This window comes from Hippocampus guttulatus, chromosome 2 (assembly GCF_054856545.1).
Source record: "Hippocampus guttulatus isolate MCC_2025c chromosome 2, RoL_Hgut_1.0, whole genome shotgun sequence".
In the NCBI taxonomy this organism is placed as follows: domain Eukaryota; kingdom Metazoa; phylum Chordata; class Actinopteri; order Syngnathiformes; family Syngnathidae; genus Hippocampus; species Hippocampus guttulatus.
The window spans coordinates 30252459-30260421 of NC_141262.1; the positions used below are offsets into that span (position 1 = coordinate 30252459).

Sequence of the window (7963 nt, forward strand, 5' to 3'; positions counted from 1 at the left end):
CAGACTGCAAAACCACCTCAATGCCTCACTGCATTAACATCTAAACGCAAAACTCTAACCTCTAAATACCTAACCACCTAATATGTCTCACAGCCTAACCCAGACCCTGAACCCTACATGATCCAGACTCTACCTCAAACCCAAATCCTAAACCTTAATCTCGCACCCAGCCCCGAATGCCAAACCTAACCTCCCTAATTATAACCCAACCCACAACGCTACCGCAAACCCTTGACACTTAACACTCAGCCACAAAGCCCTCAACCCCAATCACAATCCCGAAACCCAGGGATATTAAGATCTGGGCCGGGAGAGCCACTGTCCTTGCTGTTTTCCACCTCCATTGGTTGCAACACAGTTAATTCAGGTCATCAAATAGCTCTGAATCAGCATTCATATGATCCTGATTAACCAGTTCAGCCACCTGATTCACGTAAACAGGATGGCCAGCTATCCTTGAGGACTTTTTGGAGACCGCTGCCCAACTGTGAACCCCCTCACCACATAATCCTGAATGAAAATCATAATTCCCAAACTTCTAACCTTAAAACCCGAACGCAAGTTTACCACTATCCCTAAACTTTAATCCTAATCTTCCGGAACTCTCAACCGCGAATGCCCCTCTACCCCGAAAGCCCTCAACCTTTTAGCTCTTACATGACTCCTAACCCCAAACCTTCCAATTCTAAACATCTAACCTTCTTACACTCCATCTCTAAACCCTAACCCGACTGTTGCTATCTCAAGGTAGGTGTTTAAGGGATTCAGAGTTAGGGGTTAGGGTTTAGGTCAGGGTTTGGGCTAAGGTTAGGGTTAGGGTCAGGTTTTGGGTTAGGGTTTAGGTTTAGGGTTAGGGGGAGGGTTCGAGGTTAGGGGTTAGGGTTAGGGTTTTAGCCGAAAAAAATGACCATGTATAGTAAGGTGTTTTTAGCTAAAAAAACCCCCACCATGTATATATAGTAAGGCGTTTTTAGCCCGAAAAAAACGACCATGTATAGTCAGGCGTTTTTAGCCCGAAAAAAACGACCATGTATACTAAGGCGTTTTTAGCCCGAAAAAAAACGACATAGTATAGTAAGGTGTTTTTAGCCCGAAAAAAACAACATAGTATAGTAAGGTTAGGGTTAGGGTCAGGGTCAGGGTTAGGGTTGGGGGCAGGGTTAGGGGTAGGGGTCAGGGTCAGGGGTTAGGGGTTAGGGGTTAGGGGTTAGGGGTGGGGTGGGATTAGTAAGTATAACTATGTATAGTATACATGTATAGTAAGGCGTTTTTAGCCCGAAAAAAACGACCATGTATACTAAGGCGTTTTTAGCCCGAAAAAAAACGACCATGTATAGCAGGGGTGGGCAATTATTTTTTCCAGGGGGCCAAATGAGAAACAGAAAATATTGTGGAGGGCCGGCCAAAAGGCTGATCTCAATTCTGCATAATATTAACTGTACTTCTTGGTAAAAAGCAGTAAATAGCATTGTTTTGACAAGCTGGTAAGAGTATATGTTATAATTAAGCAATGAAAACATGAGGTTGCCTTCCAAAAAATGTAATTTATTCAAGCAAATTTCACAAAACAATGGGAAAGGCAATTAATCACTAAAACGGCATCATAAAAACACGCTAAACATGCTAATAAAAATAACCACAATACAACTAAAATCATGCACAACTCAACCATTTAAAACCTTTTACATTTTTAAGTTATTTTTTCTTGTTCAGTGAGAAAAATCTAGTCTCTGCTGGGCTTTAACGAGTGCATCAAAATCAGGTTGCATGTCTGAGGTGGCGATGCGAAGCACAGCTGACAGATGATCGTCAGTGAGAGATGATCTGTACCTGGATTTCATGAACTTCATCATTGAAAATGTTTGTTCACATATGTAGGTAGAGCCAAAGAGAACCAACATCTTCTTAGCATGTCTCTTAATGTTTGGAAAGTTCTCCTCCTTGAGAGAAGAGTAGAAATCCAGCAGAGATCCTGATTTAAAGAGCTGTGCCAGTACTGCATCAGACTGCAGGTCAATGAGTTCCAGCTGAACATCACTGGGTGCATTATCCACACTGCAGGTAAAGGGAAAGGAAATCATGTGCATTTCATCCTCGATTGTTCTGAGATCTTCAAATCTCCTTGAAAACTCACAATGCAATGCTCCTAACATGGATGAGTACCTGCGGAGGTGATCGGCTGATGGTGTGACTTCTTTCAGGGTTTGCATGTGAGTGAGATTGTTGCTCTCCAGTTGGCTTGAAAGAAACAGCATCTTTTTCATGAAAGCCTTCACCAGGGTGTGCATTTCATGAACAAAAAGGCCCCTGCCTTGCAGTTTGGTATTCAGTTCATTCATCAGTGCGGTCACATCAACAGCAAATGCAAAATCCGCCATCCAGTCCTCATCTGAGAGCTCTGGGATGTCTTTGCCTTTCATCTCACAACTCTCGAATCTCTGTTTTCAGGTCCCAAACTCTTTTTAGCACTTTGCCCAGGCAAAGCCATCTGACAGGTGTGTGGTAGCTGATGTCACTATGCTCAGACGCATGGTCCTCCAAAAGTGCGACAAACTGTCTGATTCAATGCCCGTGCCCTGATGAAGTTTACTGTGTTAGTAACATTAATAACATGGTTCATTTTTAGCACTGACTTGCACAACACATGTTGGTGTACAATACAATGCAAAAATATTAATTCCTGATCTGTGTTGATTTCAGCCACTTTATCTTGCATACGTTTTAGAAGTCCCACATTTTTCCCTGTAAGATTTGGACAACCGTCCGTTGTGACACCTGCCAGTCTGTCCCATTTCAGTCCCAGTGTGTCCATGCACGCATTCACCTCCATGAAGAGATCGCTCCCTGTAGTTGTTCCTTTCATCGACCGCATTGCTGCCAGCTCCTCCGTAATCTTGAAGTCCGGCGTTATCCCGCGGACAAATACAAGTAACTGGGCTGTGTCACAGACATCACAGCTTTCATTCAAAGCCAAGGAGAAAAAGTCAAAATTTGCCACTTCACATTGCAGCTGAAGCTCCAGATTGCACGATATGTTTTCGACCCTTCTCGTCACGGTTCGCCTGTAGAGCGGGACTTTCTCAAATTCTTCTTTTTTTTCAGGGCATATTGAAGCTGCAGAGTCCACCAAGCACTCTTTGATAAACTCCCCCTCCGAGAATGGCTTACTGGTTTTCGCGATTTTGTAAGCTATCACAAAGCTGGTCTCGGTTGCTGCATCCCTGGATGTGTGAAGCTTGGTAAAAAAGCCTTGCTGCTTTTGCAGTTTAGCGAGCAAAGCTTCCGATGTCCGCGCCCTTTCAGCATCAGTCACGTTCTTGTATTTCTCCCCGTGTTTCGTCTCGTAATGCCGGCTCAAATTGTAGTCCCTAAACACGGACGGCGATTCTCTCCCCGCAAACTAAACACACGGCTTTACCTCTCACTTCAGTAAATAAATACTGAGCAGTCCAATTTTTGTTGAAAACCCTGCATTCGGCATCTACCTTTCTTTCTTTAGCATGAGCAGACATTTCTGAGGGCTAAAGTCGTCTTGTCACTTGCTAGTGCCAACGATCAAATACGCCCATGTCTCAATATACGTTTTGCGTCATCATGTACGTAAATAAAAAACAACTTCAAAATAAATGCAATGCAGCATCAGTCCATGCATCAGGTAAAATAAGAAAATACGTTTATTTTGTAATTTCCAATTAACGTTACACGGGCCGGTCAGAGTCAATCAAAGGGCCGTATGCGGCCCGGGGGCCGTACAATGCCCAGGATTGATGTATAGGAAGGCGTTTTTAGCCCGAAAAAAAACGACCATGTATAGTAAGGCGTTTTTAGCCCGAAAAAAACGACATAGTATATAGTAAGGCGTTTTTAGCCGAAAAAAACGACATAGTATAGTAAGGCGTTTTTAGCTCGAAAAAACGACATAGTTTAGTAAGGCGTTTTAGCCCGAAAAACACGACCATGTATAGGAAGGCGTTTTTAGCCGAAAAAAACGACCATGTATAGTAAGGCGTTTTGAGCCGAAAAAAATGACCATGTATAGTAAGGCGTTTTTAGCCCAAAAAAATGACCATGTATAGTAAGGCGTTTTTAGAAGAAAAAAACGACCATGTATAGTAAGGCGTTTTGAGCCGAAAAAAAACGACCATGTATATATAGTAAGGCGTTTTTAGCCCAAAAAAACGACCATGTATAGGAAGGCGTTTTTAGCTCGAAAAAAACGACCATGTATAGTAAGGCGTTTTGAGCCGAAAAAAACGACCGTGTATAGTTAGGCGTTTTTAGCCCAAAAAATGACCATGTATAGTAAGGCGTTTTTAGCCGAAAAAAACCACCATGTATAGTAAGGCGTTTTGAGCCGAAAAAACCCACCATGTATAGTAAGGCGTTTTTAGCCCAAAAAATGACCATGTATAGTAAGGTGTTTTTAGACGAAAAAAACGACCATATATAGTAAGGCGTTTTTAGCCGAAAAAAACCACCATGTATAGTAAGGCGTTTTTAGCCGAAAAAAGCGACTTACTTTTTTCGGGCTAAAAACGCCTTACTATACTATGTCTTTTTTTTGGGCAAAAAACGCCTTACTATGCTATGTCGTTTTTTTCGGGCTAAAAACGTCTTACTATACATGGTGGTTTTTTTCGGGCTAAAAACGCCTTACTATACATGATCGTTTTTTTCGGGCTAAAAACGCCTTACTATACTATATCGTTTTTTTTTGGGGCTAAAAACGCCTTACTATACTATGTCGTTTTTCTTGGCAAAAAACGCCTTACTATATTATGTCGTTTTTTTTGGCTAAAAAACGACTTACTATACATGGTCGTTTTTTTGGGCTAAAAACTACTTACTATACTATGTAGTTTTTTTTGGCTAAAAATGCCTTACTATACATGGTCGTTTTTTCGGGCTAAAAACGCCTTACTATACATGGTCGTTTTTTTCGAGCTAAAAATGCCTTACTATACATGGTCGTTTTTTTCAGGCTAAAAACGCCTTAGTATCCATGGTCGTTTTTTTTCGGGCTAAAAACGCCTTCATATATATGGTCATTTTTTTCGGGCTAAAAACGCCTTACTATACAGTAAATATTCCCATCCCCGGAATTCTATGAAAAGGAATTTCCTTCACCCGGAAGAAAAACCTATGCATTAACATTTTGACTCCGATATTACATGTAACCGGAACTTGCGTAAGCGGAAATTCCACTACCCGTAACCCGGATGGAGGTGTAATGCCGCGGGAGCTTAAATACACGCAACGCCCACCCGATGCTACGGAAAAACACGTCTTCATTTCGCATTTTTCGATCATCAGATCCGAAACGACGACGTGTAAGTGAGTTTTTATTGGCGTGCGTTTCACTCTAATTGCGAAAGATTTTAACTTTATTCACTTACGTCCCGTCGACCGCCGGCACTAGCTTAAAAAGGAGCGCCCACTCCACACGACGGAAGAAACATTCGCTTCGCCGTTTTCATTCATCAGATTCGAAACGACGACGTGTAAGTGACTTTTTATTGCCATGCGTTTTACTGTAATTGCGAAAAAATTTAACTTTATTCACTTGCGTCCTGTAGATCATGGCATCGAAACATAGAAGAACTGTCATGACTAGCGGAGCGAGTGAAATGCATCCGTTTGAGCGAGGCTGGACACAAAGTAAAAAGCATCCAGGATACACTTGGGAGTCGGATAGATGCAAATCTACGAAGCTTTAAAAAACAAGGCATCGATTCAACTCTTGATGACAAGCGCTGCAGCATCCAGCAAGGAAGCAATGCCAGTGGCAACAAAAATCCTTCAGTATGCACAAGAATCACCAGACATCGGTGATCAACGGGACAGTTACTTGCAACTAGCAAGAAAACTGTATGACACGCAGGCGAACGTTGTCATAAGCTAAAGATTGCACGCAACAAAACAATCCAAAATAGACCAATTTTTCCCCCAAGGCAGGCAAAAAATAAGCATTAAAATACTGTACTGTGCTGTACTTTTGTGATTTTTTTTTATACACCTGTACCTGAACAGTATTGCAGTTTTTGTTATATGCAGTAAACAGTTTTTGGACAGTATATTTTTGCATTTTATTGTGATGATACACGTGCATTTTGTCAACATACTTGCAGGTTCATAAAGGACATGTACCATGCTCATTTCCCAAATGAGGAATTTCTGTTATCAGGACAAATTGGACAGCGCAAACACGAGTCCGCACTAGAGAATATTTACTGTACATGGTCGTTTTTTTCAGCTAAAAACGCCTTACTATACGATGTCGTTTTTTTTTTTTTTAGCTAAAAACGCCTTACATGGTCGTTTTTTTCGGCTCAAAACGCCTTACTAAACTATATCGTTTTTTCGAGCTAAAAACGCCTTCCTATACATGGTCGTTTTTTTTGGCTAAAAACGCCTTACTATACATGGTCGTTTTTTTCGGCTAAAAACGCCTTACTATACATGGTCGTTTTTTTCGGGCTAAAAACGCCTTAGTATACATGGTCGTTTTTTTCGTCTAAAAACGCCTTACTATACATGGTTGTTTTTTTTCGGCTAAAAATGCCTTACTATACATGGTCGTTTTTTTTTAGCTAAAAACGCCTTACTATACATGGTCGTTTTTGTTGGCTAAAAACGCCTTACTATACTATGTCGTTTTTTTGGGGGACCCAGGTCATCTTGCCACATTCCAGAGGCCTCTTATTCCCAAATAAATCATCAGATTGGACGCAAGTGGTCACGTTGGAAAGCCGGAGAGCTGTAGTTATCCCCAGACCTACAGCCGTCACGGGATAACAAACTTTCAGGTTTTAGGAATCTTTTCAAAACGGCCGAAAATGTCAACATCAACTTTGGAATGTGGGACGAAATTGGAGCACCCGGAGAAAATTCACGCAGGCCCATGGAGAACATGCAAACTCCACACAGGGAGGCCGGAGCTGGAATTGAACCCGGTAGCTCTGCACTGTGAGGTCAAAGCGCAAACCACTGGACCGCCGGGCCACCTTATATGAGAAAGTGTATGTCAAAAATACTACACAAGGCTTGGGAGTGAAAAAAGAGGAGGAAGAACGAAATCAGTATTGAGGGAGACAATCCAGCCCCCAAACTTGAGGTAAAAATAGACAATTAGAAGTATAGGCGGGTCAAGTTGGACACCCTGGTAAGCTTCATACCTTTAGAATTATTGCCACATTACTATCCTCATTTCATTGTAAGTGTCTTTCTATTTCATGTTTACATGTTGTTCGTCTGCTTCTTCTTTTCCCAAATCAGTGTTGGTGACACCAATGCCATGACAGGGAAAGACTGAGTTTGTCTTTATCGGAAGGGCTTTTGCAGTCTTTTATAACCACCACACACCCTTTTAATTTGTATTTGTACTGTTTGAATAGGTGTGCCAGTGATGTGTTCAGAACTGAAAGTTATAAACCAAAGTCTACTGGATAAGATTAAGGAGACAATATATAAATGCCCTCATCCATATTGCAAATAACCTTGATAGTGTCTCATTTTATACCGAGGTTACCAAGAAGTTTGGGTGTAAAAACCATGTCGAGATGGAGATTTCAAAATAAGACCCATAAACATTCACAACAACCCTCTGTTATTATGTATCCATCCATCCATCCATCCATCCATCCATCCATTTTCTGATTCGCTTTATCTTCACAAGGGTCGCGGGGCGTGCTGGAGGCTATCCCAGCCATCTCCGGGCAGTAGGCGGGGGACACCCTGCACCGGTTGCCAGGGACCTAAGGACAATTTAGAGTGTTCAATCAGCCTGCCATGCATGTTTTTACAATGTGGAAGGAAACAAGAGTACCCAGTATGATTGGCTGGGAACCAGTTCAGGGTGTGCTACTGCTCGAAGACAGCTGCATGCCCTGTCACCCTTGTGAGGATAAGCGGACCAAAAAAGGGATGGATAGCCCCCCCCCCCCCCCCCCCAAAAGAAAAATTC

The 7963-nt window shown here is 42.0% G+C and overlaps 1 pseudogene; it reads right to left on the reverse strand.

Annotated features, from left to right (window-relative positions):
- Positions 1-1609: 1609 nt before the first annotated feature.
- On the reverse strand, positions 1610-3832 carry LOC147209544 (general transcription factor II-I repeat domain-containing protein 2B-like; annotated as a pseudogene).
- Between the last annotated feature and the right edge of the window lie 4131 nt (positions 3833-7963).